General features: G+C 41.4%; 1 long non-coding RNA gene across 1 annotated transcript; it reads right to left on the bottom strand.

Annotated features, from left to right (window-relative positions):
• Positions 1 to 1434: 1434 nt before the first annotated feature.
• Positions 1435 to 9658, bottom strand: LOC121638709. Its single transcript, XR_006010056.1, has 3 exons — positions 9646 to 9658; positions 1884 to 2254; positions 1435 to 1528 (listed from the first exon to the last, which is right to left on the bottom strand). It is a non-coding gene; the product is annotated as an uncharacterized LOC121638709 (long non-coding RNA).
• Positions 9659 to 16014: the final 6356 nt, after the last annotated feature.

The raw sequence follows: 16014 nt of genomic DNA, 5'->3' as shown, positions 1-16014 counted from the left end.
TCTTTTGGTTGATACAATACAGTAAAAACGGGCAAATTTCAGGCATATGAAAACTCATGAATGGTGATTATTCATTTTTAAATTATTTGAAATTTGAGAGTAATTTGAAAGCTTTGATTAATCATAATTAATCAATTTGAAAGCTGGGATAATATAATATTTCATATATATATATATATATATATATATAGGATGTATTAACCTACCTTTTTCTTAGAGTTGGCAGGTTGTTCTGTTTCAGTTGACTTGTTACCTTCTACAAAAAAAAGTTATCTGTTGACAGAGGTAATATCTACAAATCTGAGACCTAAACATAGAAAACTAACTCCTGTTGTGTTCTTGCAGTATGTGCAGTGGTCTTATTTATATATATATATATATATATATATATATATATATATATATATATATATATATATATATATTTATATATATATATTTTGCGGTCAGTTGTCTTGGTGTTAGTTCTCAGATTTTAGAACTTGTGTATGTTTCACATATCCAGACTGTTTTAACATTTCATCCTTTCATCCTGGTAGGCTCGTATTTGGTTTGGTCACTTAAGCTGTAAATGTAAAAACAAATCAAACAGGGCTGTATCTATGGCAAAGTTTTGGGAAAACCCCAACTGCCTATAGAGAATATTTATACTAAAAGGACAAAAAGGAAAGCTGAGAGAATCCTGGCAGATAGCCATCACCCTCTGTCCTGTCAGTTTGAGCTTCTGAGGTCAAGAAGGCAACTAGAGTACTTCTGGCTAAAGGTCCCTTCCAAATGTCATTCTGAACCCAACAACGTGACCAATCTACAGAGATTGATTTTAGGGGCAAAAAATCCCATTTCATATTTGTGGGGACAATTAACAGTACATTTCAGAGAGTAATTCACAGGCAGGGAGACATGAAAAATTGCTCTTCCTCTCTCTCACCTGCTCATTTGCAACTTGCCTTGTAGGATTGAGCCCCCAGCATGTTAATGATGTTATTAAAACTAGTAATAGCAGGTTTAGCATTGTTCGGTATTTGTCCATATTTTATTATATTCTGTATACAGCTTTTTTTGTGTTCAACCAGTAGTATCAACAATGTATTAGGTGGAAGGTGGCATCTAAAGACATGTATGTTAGGTTTGTGAACAAGTCTCTTATATAAATTAGACTGCATGTCTAAATGGGACTGCCTGTATAAATAAAGCTTAATAATAAATAATGATGATACACCTTATGTCATGCTCCGTGGTATGATGCTCAGATTTTCCAGCTGATGCGCTCCACCTGTTCTGAGCGCTTTATATACCGGTCTGTGACAATTCTTCTCTGCCAGATCGTCTTGGTTCTTCCCTGCACATATCCAGCCTTTATTATCCTGCCTGTCTGCCCACCTGCCTTCGACCTTGTATTTTGGACCTGGATTCCGTCTCTGCCCCTCGTCTGGTACTCTGCTTTGGTTGTGTTTGGATTACCTGGCTCTTTGACCTCTGGATTTGTTAACAGGATTGGAAATTGGATCACAGACTAAACCTTTCCTACCTGTAATGGAAAATTTTATACACATGTCTGCACTTTGTATTGTTACAAAACCTTGTCTTGTGTTTTACTGAGGAAGGAGAATGACTTGTACCCAGATAAGAATTGAGTGAGCTTCATTTACCTCCCCTTCCAATCTTCTTGTAACATTCCTTTAAAACAGAGTACTAATGATTTACCTTGATGTGATCAGCTCATGCTGGCCTTTATAAACCAAACCCAAATGCATCTTTTCAGACTTGTGCAGCCAAAACTTCTTGACTGTGGGACTCTCATTGCTGATCAGCTCTTATTAAAAATACTTTGTTTGATTCTCACTTAGTGTGTGATCTTTGATAAATAAAATTCCACTACATACCCCATCGGGAACCCATGGATACCCCACTGCTGTCAACCCCATATGGTACCCCCACCTGCAGTCTGTACTCCTCTACTAACATCTTCTTTGTTCAGCAGTTTTCTCCCGCACCCCAGCGGTCTCCCTCCCGGCTGCCTCTCCCCAGTCTCCGGATACCTCACTCAGTCACACGTTGGAATTACCTCCGCTGGTATGTGAATCTTTACACCCACTCATTACCATCTTCTTCTACCTGCTTCCTAACCCCTGTCTCATGTGTCCACAGACATCTGATCGGAGAGAGACCGGATTGCACATTCATAATATTCGCTGTGTACAATAAAGATCTTATACCTATCCCTGGGATTCTGAGTTTTACTGAGTCCAATCACCTGAATCACCAGAATGATCTGGCCAAACAATGGAGTCCTCAGACCCCAGGGATTGGCGAATCAGGGTAGAAAGTGCTATCTGTCAACAGGAAGCAGGTTTGAACGAACTCATCATGCAGGTAAAAACTAAAGGGATCTCCATTCTGACGACGTCTGACGCCACGGAAACTAATACACCTGTTAATTCCCCAACAGTTAACACAGGCTTCGAGCCTCGTATGGCACCCCTGGAAAGGTACGCTGGAGACCCAGGTCAGTGCCGGGCTTTTCTGACGCAATGTTCCCTACATTTTGAGTTGCAACCATCTTCATTCCCCACTGAAAAAGCCAAGGTGGCTTTTGTTTTGTCCCTGTTATCAGGATGGGCCAAGTTATGGGGAACCGCTTAATGGGAAAGAAATTCGTCTGTCATTAGGTCTTTTCAGAGTTTCTCAGAGGAACTGTGCCGGGTTTTTGACCTAATTCGCCCTGAACGAGAAGCGTCGAGGAATTTGTTTTCCATCTGCCAGGCTAACAGAGCTGTGACTGACTTACGCCATCGATTTCTGTACTTTGGCGGCTGATAGTACCTGGAACACTTCAGTTTTATTTGATGCGTCTATATTGGCCGAGGAATTTGTTTTCCATCTGCCAGGCTAACAGAGCTGTGACTGACTACGCCATCGATTTCTGTACTTTGGCGGCTGATAGTACCTGGAACACTTCAGTTTTATTTGATGCGTCTATATTGGCCTGTCCGATCAGATCAAAGACGAGCTAGCTGCCAGGGATCCACCAAAGGATCTAAACGCCCTCATAGACATCTTAGTCTGCATCGACCAGCGGCTCCGGGAAAGAAGGAGAGAAAGAGGAAGGATTCAAAACCCGATCAACCATCGTGCTCTCCCTGGACCTGCTCCACCATCACCCTCTGAGAGGTCCGCCTCCACTTCTTCACCTGACCCTTAACCCATGCAAATTGGTCAATTTAAGTTATCAAGCAGAGAGAGACTGGGGAATTACAAATAGACTTTGTTTATACTGCGGCTAGTCTGGCTCATTGTCTGCTCCTGTCCAGTAAAAGGAAGGGCTCAGCAGGGGTCGGGAGGACCCTGCTGAGCCGAACTCTTTCAGATCCATCTGTCTCCCATCCCGTTTTCCACATACAGGTCACTGCAGCAGGTCACGAACATGAACTCTCCGTATTTATGGAGTTCATGGATAAGAAACTGGCTGAACAGCTGGGCCTCCACTTCTCCCCCCTGCCTAAACCAGTACAGGTCCGAGCTTTAGATGATCATCTTTTACATAAAGTGACTTTAAGAACTGAACCTGTCCCGGTGCTAATTGACAGTTGTCATCACGAGACCATCCGATTCCTCGTCATTGACTCACCACAGGTCCCGGTCATATTCGGCATCACCTGGCTGCAACTACATAATCCTCAGATCGATTGGCGGGATGGCAGGATAATTGATTGGGGCACCAACTGTTTAACCACTTGTCTCCGTTCTTTTCCCCCTTCAGTTAACACGCCAGCTGAAACCACGGAGGCCAGTTACCCCTGTCTCTCGCAGGTACCAGACCAGTATCAAGACCTCAAAGAGGTATTCAGTAAGAGCAGAGCAACCTCCTTACCACCACACCGTCCCTATGATTGTGCCATAGAGATCTCCTGCTTGGCACCACCTGTTCTCCCTGTCTGCCCCAGAGAAAAAAGCTATGAAACAGTACATCTCGGAATCACTCACTGCCAAACTCATCCGTCCATCCTCTTCTCCAGCTGGGGCAGGATTCTTCTTTGTGGAGAAAAAGGACGGCTCGCTTCGGCCGTGTGTTGATTACCAGGGACTTAATGACATAACTATAAGAACCGTTATCCACTACCTCTCATGTCCACTGCTCTAGATCTCTTACAGCAGGCAACCATATTTACCAAACTGGATCTACGCAACGCCTATCACCTGGTTCACATCCGCGAAGGCGACGAATGAAAGACAGTTTTCAACACACCTAACGGGCATTACGAGTATTTGGTAATGCCTTTTGGTCTGACCAATGCTCTTGCTGTATTCCAGGCCCTTGTCAGCGATGTCCTACGAGATATGTTGAACAAATTTGTTTTTGTTTACTTAGATGACATCCTCATCTTCTCCCGCAACCCCGAAGAACACACATTCCACGTCCGAACTGTCTTGAAATGCCTCCTGCAGCACCATCTGTTTGTTAAGGCAGAGAAGTGTGAGTTTCACCGCCCATCCGTCTTGTTCCTGGGAAGTATCATCTCGGCGGGCGGCGTGAAAATGGATCCTGCCAAGGTCTCCGCTGTGCATGAGTGGCTGACACCTGTCAACCGTAAGCAACTCCAGAGGTTTCTGGGGTTCGCTAATTTCTACCGCAAGTTTATTTAAAATTACAGTGTCATAACCTCCCCTCTTCACCAGTTGACTTCAGTTAAAAAGCCCTACACCTGGACTGATGATGCTGAGTCCGCCTTCCTCCAGCTTAAGCAGAAATTTACCACGGCTCCCATTCTGCTCACTCCTGATCCCTCTTGGCAGTTCATCATGGAGGTTGACGCCTCCGATTCTGGTGTAGGAGTTGTTCTCTCCCAGCGGAGCGCTGATGACTCGAAAGTGCACCCCTGCGCTTATTTCTCAAAGACCCTGACACCTTCTGAGCGGAACTACGACTTAGGTAATCGGGAACTGCTGGCGGTCAAGTTGGCACTGCAGGAGTGGCGTCACGGGCTGGAGGGCGCTGCTGAACCATTCCTCGTCTGGACTGATCATAAAAATCTGGAGTATCTGCAGACAGCCAAGAGACTCACACCCCGCCAGGCCAGCTGGGCTTTGTTCTTCAACAGGTTCGATTTCTCTCTAGCTTACCGTCCTGGATCCAAAAATGTTAAACCTGATGCTCTCTCCCGTCAGGCCGTTTCTCCCGAGGAAGAGGCAGAGGAGGTTGGGGACTTCATCCTCCCTGCTCGCATCCGTCTGGGCATCAACCGTGTGCAGCTGGAGGAGGAGATCAGCCGGGTCCAAGCAGGTGCAGTCATACCTGGCGGATGTCCCGCTGGACGTTTGTTTGTGCCTCTCTGCCTGTGTTCCAAGGCCCTATTACTCTGTCATTCTTCCCGCCTGGCCTGTCATCCTGGAGCTACGCACGCGTATCATCTATTGTCTCAGAGGTTTTGGTGGCCCTCCTGACGTCGGGATGTATGAGACTTCGTTGCTGGTTGTCTTGTCTGTGCCCGTTCCAAGTCTTCCCGACTGTGCCCGGCAGGTCTTCTGCATCCTCTATCTATTCCACATCGACCCTGGTCTCACATCGCCATGGATTTTGTGATGGGTCTTCCTCCCTCCAATGGCATGACCGTTATCCTGACCATCATAGACAGGTTTTCCAAAATGGCCCACTTCATTGCCCTCCCCAAGTTGCCCACAGCCAAGCAAACTGCTGACCTCCTCACTACCCATGTGTTCCGCTTACATGGCATTCTGGTGGACGTGGTTTTGGATCGGGGTCCCCAGTTCATTTCTAAATTCTGGGCCGAGTTCTGCCGTCTGCTGGGGATACAAGTCAGTCTGTCCTCTGGGTTCTATCCCCAGTCCGAGAGTCAGTCTGAGAGGGCCAATCAGATGCTAGAAACCTGTCTCTGGTGTTTGTGCTCTGAGAACCCCTCTGCCTGGTCCCACAACCTGTCCTGGGAGGAATACGCGCACAATTCATTACCCTCCTCTGCCACGGGATTTTCCCCTTTTCAGGTGGTTAATGGTTTCCAACCTCCGTTGTTCTCTCAACAGGAGGAAGAGGTGAGGGTCCCATCTTCACAAGCGGCGGTCCGCCGCTGTCACCAGATCTGGAGGCGTGCGCGAGCTGCGCTCCTGCTGGCTTCCCAGCATTACCAGACGGCGGCCAACCGCCATCGTTGGGCAGCTCCTCCTTACCGGGTGGGTCAACGGGTTTGGCTGGCCACCAAGGACCTGCCGTTACATTTGGAGTGTCGGAAGTTGGCTCCTAGATTCGTGGGACCGTTTCCCATTGTAGCGTTAAGCGTCATTAAACATTAAAGATGTTTAATAAAATTATTAATTTTCATAATTTCTTGGAATTACTTTTAATTTCCTCGTGGGGCACCACCACACAGATAGCTTGATTCTAATCTAATGGCTGTGTGGACACCATTAGAGAACTAAATTAATTAATTTAATAAATTAATTAATTCAAGCTAGAAATCAATCAGTTATCAATCAATCAGTCTCGGGACGCTAATAACGTGAATTCTTACGTCGAAGGGACCCATAACATGGTTCAAAGGAGAAGTTCACAATAACCAGACCAGTTTAGGATAAATATGGAATATTTATTACTAAACTAATAATGCATAAATGAAAAGGAAATATGTACAAAGGACTTCGCATGGGAAAATGAATCAAACATTGTAAAATGCAGCATATGGAGTTCAAACTAGAATCTTATTTCAATGTGTCAGAATGAATGAAATGTATGCAAGAAATGAACAAAAGTTAATTAACCTGTGGTGTTAATTAAACTAAGGTTCAGGACTGAAAAATATCTCTAAATCCTAAAGGGAAAAAGGGAAACCTGAATCTCATCTGTTAAACTGGAAGTTTAACTAGGATGTAGAACTACTAGATCACTGTCAGACAACCAACCATTCTTGAGCAGAAAAGCAGACAATTGATCCGAGCAGGACTCGTTCGGTTCTGTTTGGATCGAGCCGACTTACGACCATTGTGGTGACTCTGATGGCAAGTGAGGAAGTTGGCGCAGGTGGTTTGGATCCCGAGCGACTTCCAGAAGGCCAGAAGATGCGTCACGTGGTGGTCCAAAGGTTTGGATCAGGCAGCTCTGCAGATGCGGACTCTCCCGCGGCTCGGCTGGTGGTATCGATGATGGACAGTGAATGACTTGTGGTGATATGGCAAAAGATGAAAATTGTCCAGCTTTAGGTCAGTCCAAAAAGATTCTGTAGCACTGGTTCTGGAGCTTTGATCAGCTTGCGTTAACCAGTTATCCAAGGTAAAGATCAAAATTTAGGATCAATATTAAAAGTCCAAAAGATTAAAAAACATAGCTAAAGAAAAGAGAAGTATTAGCTGGAAAAAAGGAATGAACTACGGAGTCCAAAAAGAGCCAAAAATTGTCAATCATGCATCTGGTATGCAGGCACAAACTTTAGTAACGGTAGTGATGTTCTTCACATAACTGCAAACTTAATTCTCTGGCAGCATCTCTCTCTGTCTTGCGTTCAGACGAAGTCCTAACTCTGAAAGAGAGCCATGTCTGGAGAGAAGGGAACTTGAAGTCCACTTGAAGCGGCGAGGGCCACGGAGGAGGAGAGGAGCCAAAAGGAAGGGAGAAGAGGCACTAAACTCTTTGTTCTGAGTTTAAAAGTGTTAGTTTTGAAGACCCACCCCGTGGAGGGATGTGTGACCATTATCTTGACCAATAACAGTCTTGTGGGCTGGTTTTGGGTCAGATAGCAGATACAGAGGGGCTGGTCTGATCATGTTGTAAAGAGTTATCAAATTAAACATTTTGTGAATATATCCATATATCCAAGTTATTAAAGCCTTAAATGAGACATCATTTAACCCTCAGTGAATCATTGCAAAGACAAGAAAAATAGTAAAAAGGTTATATCTCACACAAACACAGTAATAAAGTTTCAGGTCACCAATTAATCAAGCTTGTTGATTAAACCTTGTACAAAATGATAATGATCATATGCATGTGCATGGTATCAAGATAAAACACACATATATATATATATGTATCTATTTAAATGAACATTGTTGACTAGTAAAAGTATGATCTTTTACTCTTCACACAAAGTCTTTGTCTCCTCTTGCTGGGACACAAAAACATTAAAACACTTTATTACCCTCTGGAATGTTAAGATAAACGTTTCTTGGTGTGTCCAGGTGTTCTGTTAAAGGGGGTTTCCGCTTATCAGTTGAAGAAAAACACAAGTTTAGTAAGAAACAGTTTCAAAGTGGACATTGGGATGAAAAGTTGCATCTGGGATCCTTTGGTTGTTAACCAAAAAGCAAATTTATGTTGCAGAAGATTAAAGTTCAGAAATTTCCCAGGTCTCGTAAATAACCTAATGAAGTCCTTTCAGTCCATGTTGGGGAGAGTTGACCTTTGTTGACCTGTGGAGCTGGAAACCAAGTCATAAATTTGAGTCAGACCCCCACTTTGGGAGTGAGACCGTTAGTCTGTAAGGAGAGAAAATCCTCAAAGATTGTTTAGTTCAGTCACAATTAAACAAAGGTTCCAATCTTTATTTTGAAGACGCTGGAATCTGCTACACCATTTCCAACATTATCAATCTGGCGGCTGTGCGTCTTCGCCTCCCTAGGGCCATGAGGGTCCACCCTACTTTCCACGTGTCTCGGATCAAGCCCGTCTTCTCCTGTCCATTGGTGCCCGCCTCCAGACCCCCTCCGCCCGCCCGGGTTGTGGGTGGTGGGCCGGTTTATACTGTGCACCGCCTCCTGCGCTCCCGTCGTTCTGGTCGCTCCCTCCAGTGCCTGGTGGATTGGGCGGGTTATGGTGTTGGGGAGCGCTCTTGGATTCCGGCTCGTTTTGTGGTGGATCCTGCGCTTCGGGCCCGCTTCCATCGGCGCTTTCTTGCTCAGCCTGGTGGGTCGTCGTGAGCTGACCCTTGTGTGGGGGGTACTGTCATGGTGCTCAGATTTTCCAGCTGCCCTGAATGCCTCATCTCCTCCCATTCATCATTGTGGCTGATGTGCTCCACCTGTTCTGCGCACTTTATATACCGGGTTGTGACAATTCTTCTCTGCCAGATCGTCTTGGTTCTTCTCTGCACGTATCCAGCCTTTATTATCCTGCCTGTCTGCCTTCGACCTTGTATTTTGGACCTGGATTCCGTCTCTGCTTGCCCCTCGTCTGGTACCCTGCTTTGGTTGTGTTTGGATTACCTGGCTCTTTGACCTCTGGATTTGTTAACAGGATTGGAAATTGGATCACGGACTAAACCTTTCCTTCCCCATTGGGAACCCATGGATACCCCACTGCTGTCAACCCCATATGGTACCCCCACCTGCAGTCTGTACTCCTCTACTAACATCTTCTTTGTTCAGCAGTTTTCTCCCGCACCCCAGCGGTCTCCCTCCCGGCTGCCTCTCCCCAGTCTCCGGATACCTCACTCAGTCACACGTTGGAATTACCTCAGCTGGTACGTGAATCTTTACACCCACTCATTACCATCTTCCTCTACCTGCTTCCTAACCCCTGTCTCGTGTGTCCACAGACATCTGATCGGAGAGAGACCGGATTGCACATTCATAATATTTGCTGTGTACAATAAAGATCTTATACCTATCCCTGGGATTCTGAGTTTCACTGAGTCCAATCACCTTAGTTATGACACCTTAATGACCATATCTAACAGAATTTCTTTGCACCCTGCTCAAATATTCACCTTAATCCATCAAAGCAACTTTACATGAAAGTAAAACTCAAGTTAAAAATAGATAGAATAATCCAAAAACATAAAAAAAAAATACATTTATTGTAGTACTGAGTCAACAAACAAAAATACAATATGTTACAACTATGCCACAATATAGGGTAACTTAAAAATGCACATGTATAAATTGTAACAGTAGACCTTTAAATTAAATGCTTTGACCATCCATTTATCAACTTTTCCACTGTATCCTAACTTATCCATCTGTCTATCTATGAAAAACTGACAAGCTGACTTGACTTTGCTTAATGAAACCATTATAAAACAATTTCATAAGCGTTTCTTATCTTTCTTATGGACATCTCTATCACAATGCTTTGATTTTACTGGCAGTTTTCTCCTTACTTGATGTTTTGGGGCACTAAAAAAGGAAAAATCTTTGACTTTAAATGGATTCTAAAATCTGCGTAGCTTTGCGCTGATATATGGTACATTACATACCATAATGTGCCACTAGTATACAACCATTTAACCGGCATCTTGATTTAAAAACATTAAGAAGCTTATTTTGGACAAAGCAGGAGAAATGTCACTTTTCATGTTACAACCTTGTGATTGTGTTTGTGGTATGATAAATGATGTCCTGGCTTTTATACATTGCTGTGGTTTCCCCCCTCATCCTGTGAGACTGTGGTGGACCTGAAACACGGAACTGCCGATAGCACTGCCCGTTGGAAAACAGCAAGTGGACCAAACGACTTTGAGAAATAGGGTTTCGTGTTCTTTTAACAATTCAAAAGCACGTTGTTTAATGTTTATAATTTGCACTGCTTGTGTTGTCTTATATTGATAGTCAGTATATTAATATTAAGATAATTATTTGTATTTACAATGATTTTTTTTAAGGGGGGGGGCAAAGACAATTCTATTCTATAAGCTTAGTCATATGCAACTTTTTTTAAACTCAATTTGGATTTTGTCTGGATGGCAACAGTAGACAAACAATATCCATCACATTGTCAAGCACTGACACATCACATTGTCTGAAGTAATTATTTAAGTTTTTTTGTAGGTATAGTATGGATGAAGTTTTGAGAGGATAAAATCACTATTTTTGTCAGGTCGCCCTACTTATCCAATTCCGAAGAACATGATAACATGAAAAAATAAATAATATGTTTACTTTTACAATACCACATGCAGAATGAAAAAATACAAAAATGTTTCAGGATGACCTCTATCCTCAAAAAATGATCTTGAGCCCATAAGATCACTGAATAGCGCTGCAGCGTCTGATGATAAAAAGCGTTTACAGCAGAGCTGCTATAAAAGAGAGAGTGAGTCAATCAAAACTGTCAATAACACAGAATCCATGATTCACAGTTACCAGAGCTATTACTTGCACACTGGGGAATGCAATTAGATTTTTACAGTCAGCAAAGGAAAGATGTAAATAGATATATAGGCTTGTGTGGTTATTGTATGCAGTAGTTAAAACTGCTTGGTTTTAATTTCCTCAGAGGAGTAGTTTTGCACTTTGGGGAATGTACAATTTCTCCTTTTAGAGAAGGAGATTAATGGAGATATCACACCTTTAATAATATCACACCATCGCCAATGATTAGATAACTAAACTCAACACAAAGACTGCAAACAAGAAGAGACAAACAACTTAACTCTGGAACAGACTCGAGGTCCACACGTTTCCCGTAAGCTTTTCCTCAATCCATTTGCTTCACTACTTTCACCTTTCTTTCCTACCTCACTCTCTCACAAATACTTATGGTTACTGTTATGCTACCAGCAAGAAAAGCAACAAATACAACTCAAAAGCCTTTTATTACAAATACCATGAGTGAACAGTCTTATGTAATGATAACGCATGCAGAATATCAGCATTCACTGATGTATCGTTCTGTTTGATAAGGGGCAAGAGTCAATACAAACATATTTCAGCAGTGGTGTCATTGATGAAGGCTTATTGATCAGTAAGCATTAGTGTTTAGTATTTGTTTGGAAATCTTCAAACCAATTAATTAGTTTACAATAAAACATAGAAAACATATCAAATGCTGATGGTGAGACATTTTACAATTTTATAAATAATAGAAACTCCTCTTGAATTTTATAACAGCAACATTTGATTACCACACCATGATTACTACTGTGTAACATTCCCTCTTCTTTTAACAGTAGTAGGAACTGATGGGATCAATTGCTCTAAATCATGTACTTTCAGCATTGATGGTCCTTATCCAGCTGTGCAAGTTTGAAGTTCCTTCAGCAATTATGCACCATACCATCAGAGATGCATGATTTTCAACTGAATTCTGTTAGTTCACTTCGATAGAAAGCTGTAATCTCTCTCCTCTTAGTTCTAAAGGATGCAACATCTATCACTTCTAAAAACTATTTAAAATTTTGAATAATCTGACCTCAGGATAGTTTTTAAATTTGGCCTCTGTCTATTTTAAATGAGCAGGCATTTCTTTATCATGTGGGGTTCTGAGTCACTTTAAAGCAGCATTTCACTTTACAGCACCAACATCACACGACAGTAACTGGATGTGAATGTAACAACCGTGGCTGAGCCATCAAAGAAATGCAAGAAGACATTGTCTGAGGAAGGGAGGAAAAGAAGGAGAGAAAGGGACAACCCAGGAGATAAGATAAAAATGAACACTGGAATGACTTTTACTGGCTGAAAAGAGCCAAGAGTAGAGGTAGGATGCAATATGGATGCTGAATTAGCCATCATTGGGGGCGCCAAACTGAGAAAATTCACTTCTTTTTTGTATGTTAGAAGTGCAACTCAATAAGTGAATGGCATGGTGAACTAAGTTCATGAACAGTGATTTCTAAGACACACCTGTTTTCAAAGATCACATGTTTTTTGTATGTTTCCCCTGATCACAGAGATATAACCAGGGATTATTTTGATGATATTATGAACTGTAGATGATGGAATATTCAAATTATTGCTAAATTTTCAATGAGGAACTTTATTATAAAATTGTTCCACAATATATTGATACAGATTTTTTTATATATATATATAAACTGCTGAGCCTCTGCTAATATTTACTTCTGACAAACACCTTTGTTCTTTTAATTCAATCTTGTTACTGACCTGTTTAGTTGCAATATGTTATTTCAGATGTTTCTCTTAAGTACCACTTTTTTTCCAGCCTTTTGTTGCCCCCATCCTTGCTTTTTTTCAGATGTGTTGCTGCAATAAAGTTAAAGAGGAGCTAATTTTTTCACATAAATATTTAAAGAGGCACTAAAGAACTTTGGCAGATATTCTGTGACACATCCCTAAAAACAGCTAATTCGGTATTCATTCTGCATCATATCTGTACTCTGAGCTCTTTCCAGAGAGTTAAAGTCAGTTCTATGTTGACTGTAATCTTATTTCTTGCTGTCACTTACTCTCTTTTTTTTCCTCTCTTCCTCTAATAATGTCTTATTGGGTTTCTTTGTGAAATCAGCCACTGTGGGAAACCCCACAGTGACCAGTGTGTTGATATCCAGTTGTTACGTCACACGGTTTAAAATTTGCTAATTTCTTAACCTCGGGACACTGCTGGGCAGCGACGGCTCCAGAAATGTAATAGATGTGACTGTACCATCACACAAGTCAGGAATGCAGAGTTTTAAGATTGGAAAGTTACTCAGTGCAACTTTAAGTCTCTCATATTCAGCATTTTATGTTTTCTATATTTTATTGTAAATAAAATATTGGTTTATGAGATTTACAGATATTTGCATTCGGTTTTACTTACATTTCATATGTCGAGGGATTTTTGTTATCAGGATTCTGTTCTTTATAATTTTTTACCTTGCTTATCGGGTAATACTAACCGATGGATTATTTAAATTTCTGAAGAGGTGAGCAGAATCTGAATATTTCGGTTCATCCTGGATTTGTGCAACATCCTGGATAATAATTCATTGTCTAAGTAGAAATATAAAAAAATAAAGGGGTTGCTTTTCACTACCACTGACTGCAAGGTGAAGCCTTCCTAAAACTTGTGATTTGGGAAACAATTCTGACAACAATAATTAGAGCTGTGTTATGAGATCATATTACTAGTATTTAGGTGATTTTTCCTTAACTGAGAACTTATAGTAGTTTTAGGTCTGTTGCTTAGCTGTCTTAAACATTAATAGTAATTGTTATTCACACACTTTTTATTTACCCTTTTAAGGTTTTTATTTATCAAGGAAAAGAATGTCTAGTGTTTCAAAATGCTGCTGAGCTACACGTTCCGCCAGTGTTTAGACTGCATGCTGAGGAAATGTTACCTGGTTTCTTGACAGTAGCTTCATATTTTTCAAATAAAATTAAACTTAGTTGTCCTCCTATCTGCATTTCCCAAAATGTTAAACTTTTTCATTAAATCTGACAAAAGCTGCCTCAGATTCTATGTGCTTTGAAAAAAAAAAAAAGGTTGCTGGCTTCTTAATTTGTACAAGATCGTGTTCACTTTAACTTCCACAGCAGCTGCTGCTGACCTGTGCTGATAAAGGAAGCAGGACACTGCTTGGGCTGTGATTTTTGGGAGGTGGGGACGGCTCCTGTTTTATTGTTCGGTCAGCAGTGCTAGGTTAGCCCCTGTCAGCCAGCCAGTGTTGAGCTCTGCACTTTGCATATGGGGGCTCTTCCGTAATGAGACTCTATGTATGGGTATCATGTGAGATATCTGAGCTAGCGCTTACCATTCCATGTTCAAGGTCAAAACTGCCCCCCCACCCCCACCAACAACTCCCCTTCCCTACCCATCACCTGAGGACACAGACCACAGCTAAGCTCACATTCCAACCACTCTGGACATCCTCACACCAACTTTGGAAGGACAGCAGTCTTGCATGGTGATCCCTGTTTATTATGTCAATATACCTCCGGGATATTTATCCAAAGAAGTGCCAACAAGTTCAAACACAAATTTCTCATTATACAATTTCTAAAATTTATGACTGAAGAAATAAAATGAACTGATGTCTTTGTCCAGCACAGAAAACTTAAAGGCCTCTAGTGTCAGTAGTTCCCCATCTAAATATATGCCTTTAAAAGACTCAAGCTAATTGTTTGTGGTGTAACACAATAGTCTATTTATCTTGTCTTGCCCACATTTGTAGTTGATGTTTGCTCATTTCCAATGAGCACTTGCTATCAACATGTCAAAAGTGGATACCTTATGTGGGTCCATATGAGTTAGACACAGGCTTAAGTGCACAGGTCTTTGGAACAGTCTGGTCATACACCACCATACTAACGCTTAAGTCCCCACAGCAATCAATAAACTGCCCTCTAAAAGATCATATATCAATTGCTTGCTGAACTCAGGGGTAGAATAAAAAAACATGTACCTATAGAATTAACGACCTCTGTGCTGCTGTATGCATGTACATGAAGCCAACACGCTTGTAACCTGCAGTTAGGACGTTTGCCCTTTTATCTGACATGAGAGGAGTACATTTATAATGAAAATAAAACAGAAGACACATAGCTGAACTTGTAGGTATTTTTCTAGAAAAATCTATTTTTTAATAATATTTTACTAGCTATTAGTTGTTGAGCTTTTTTATGTCTTAAATTGTAAAGGACATATTTTCATAAATTCTATAATTATTCGTATTTTTTCTGGCTTTTTCAACCAGGCTTTACACTGAATCTGAAATCACTTCAGACTAAAATATTCATGTTCATTATGACAGCATTAAATGTGCCACCCCAGTCCTCTCACACAACTTCCCCAAAACCAAGATTTTGCAATGTTTTGCCATGTAGTTGTGAAAAATTAATATCTTAATAAATATTAATAAACTTGTTATGATAGAAATAAAAAAAAAGCAACATGGTGAAGAGCAGGGAGAGCTCACATCCTTATTCTCATTTGGTTATCTTGTGTATCATTTTAAGCATGTCTCTGTATGATAACTGGGAGTGGAAAATCTCTAAGTGGGAGCATGGGCAAATAAAAAGGTGAAATGAGTAAGGAGAGATGGATTTCCTGTCATTTGTGATCTATGACCAATAAGCTGTCTATGTTCAGATTTGCTGTTAATGGCTATTGGCCGAGATTTAAATCCTTTCTTTTGTGTTTTCCCCTTAATCAATAAATTGGCAACCGTTTGATTGAAAGCTCATCCATTGTGTTAAAATGAGCCTGAATGAATTTTGTCCCTTTGAGCAACGGGTCCCTTCTCAGTGCAGCTTTTACAGATGTTTTTAAGAGTGGTGCAGTTTAATCGCCCATTTATAGAAAAGCTTTATTTCTTCTCTCATCAAATTTTCATCAGCAAAGAATTC

The sequence above is a fragment of the Melanotaenia boesemani genome, chromosome 1 (genome assembly GCF_017639745.1).
Source record: "Melanotaenia boesemani isolate fMelBoe1 chromosome 1, fMelBoe1.pri, whole genome shotgun sequence".
Lineage (NCBI taxonomy): Eukaryota > Metazoa > Chordata > Actinopteri > Atheriniformes > Melanotaeniidae > Melanotaenia > Melanotaenia boesemani.
This window is presented reverse-complemented; position numbering and strand designations above follow the sequence as displayed.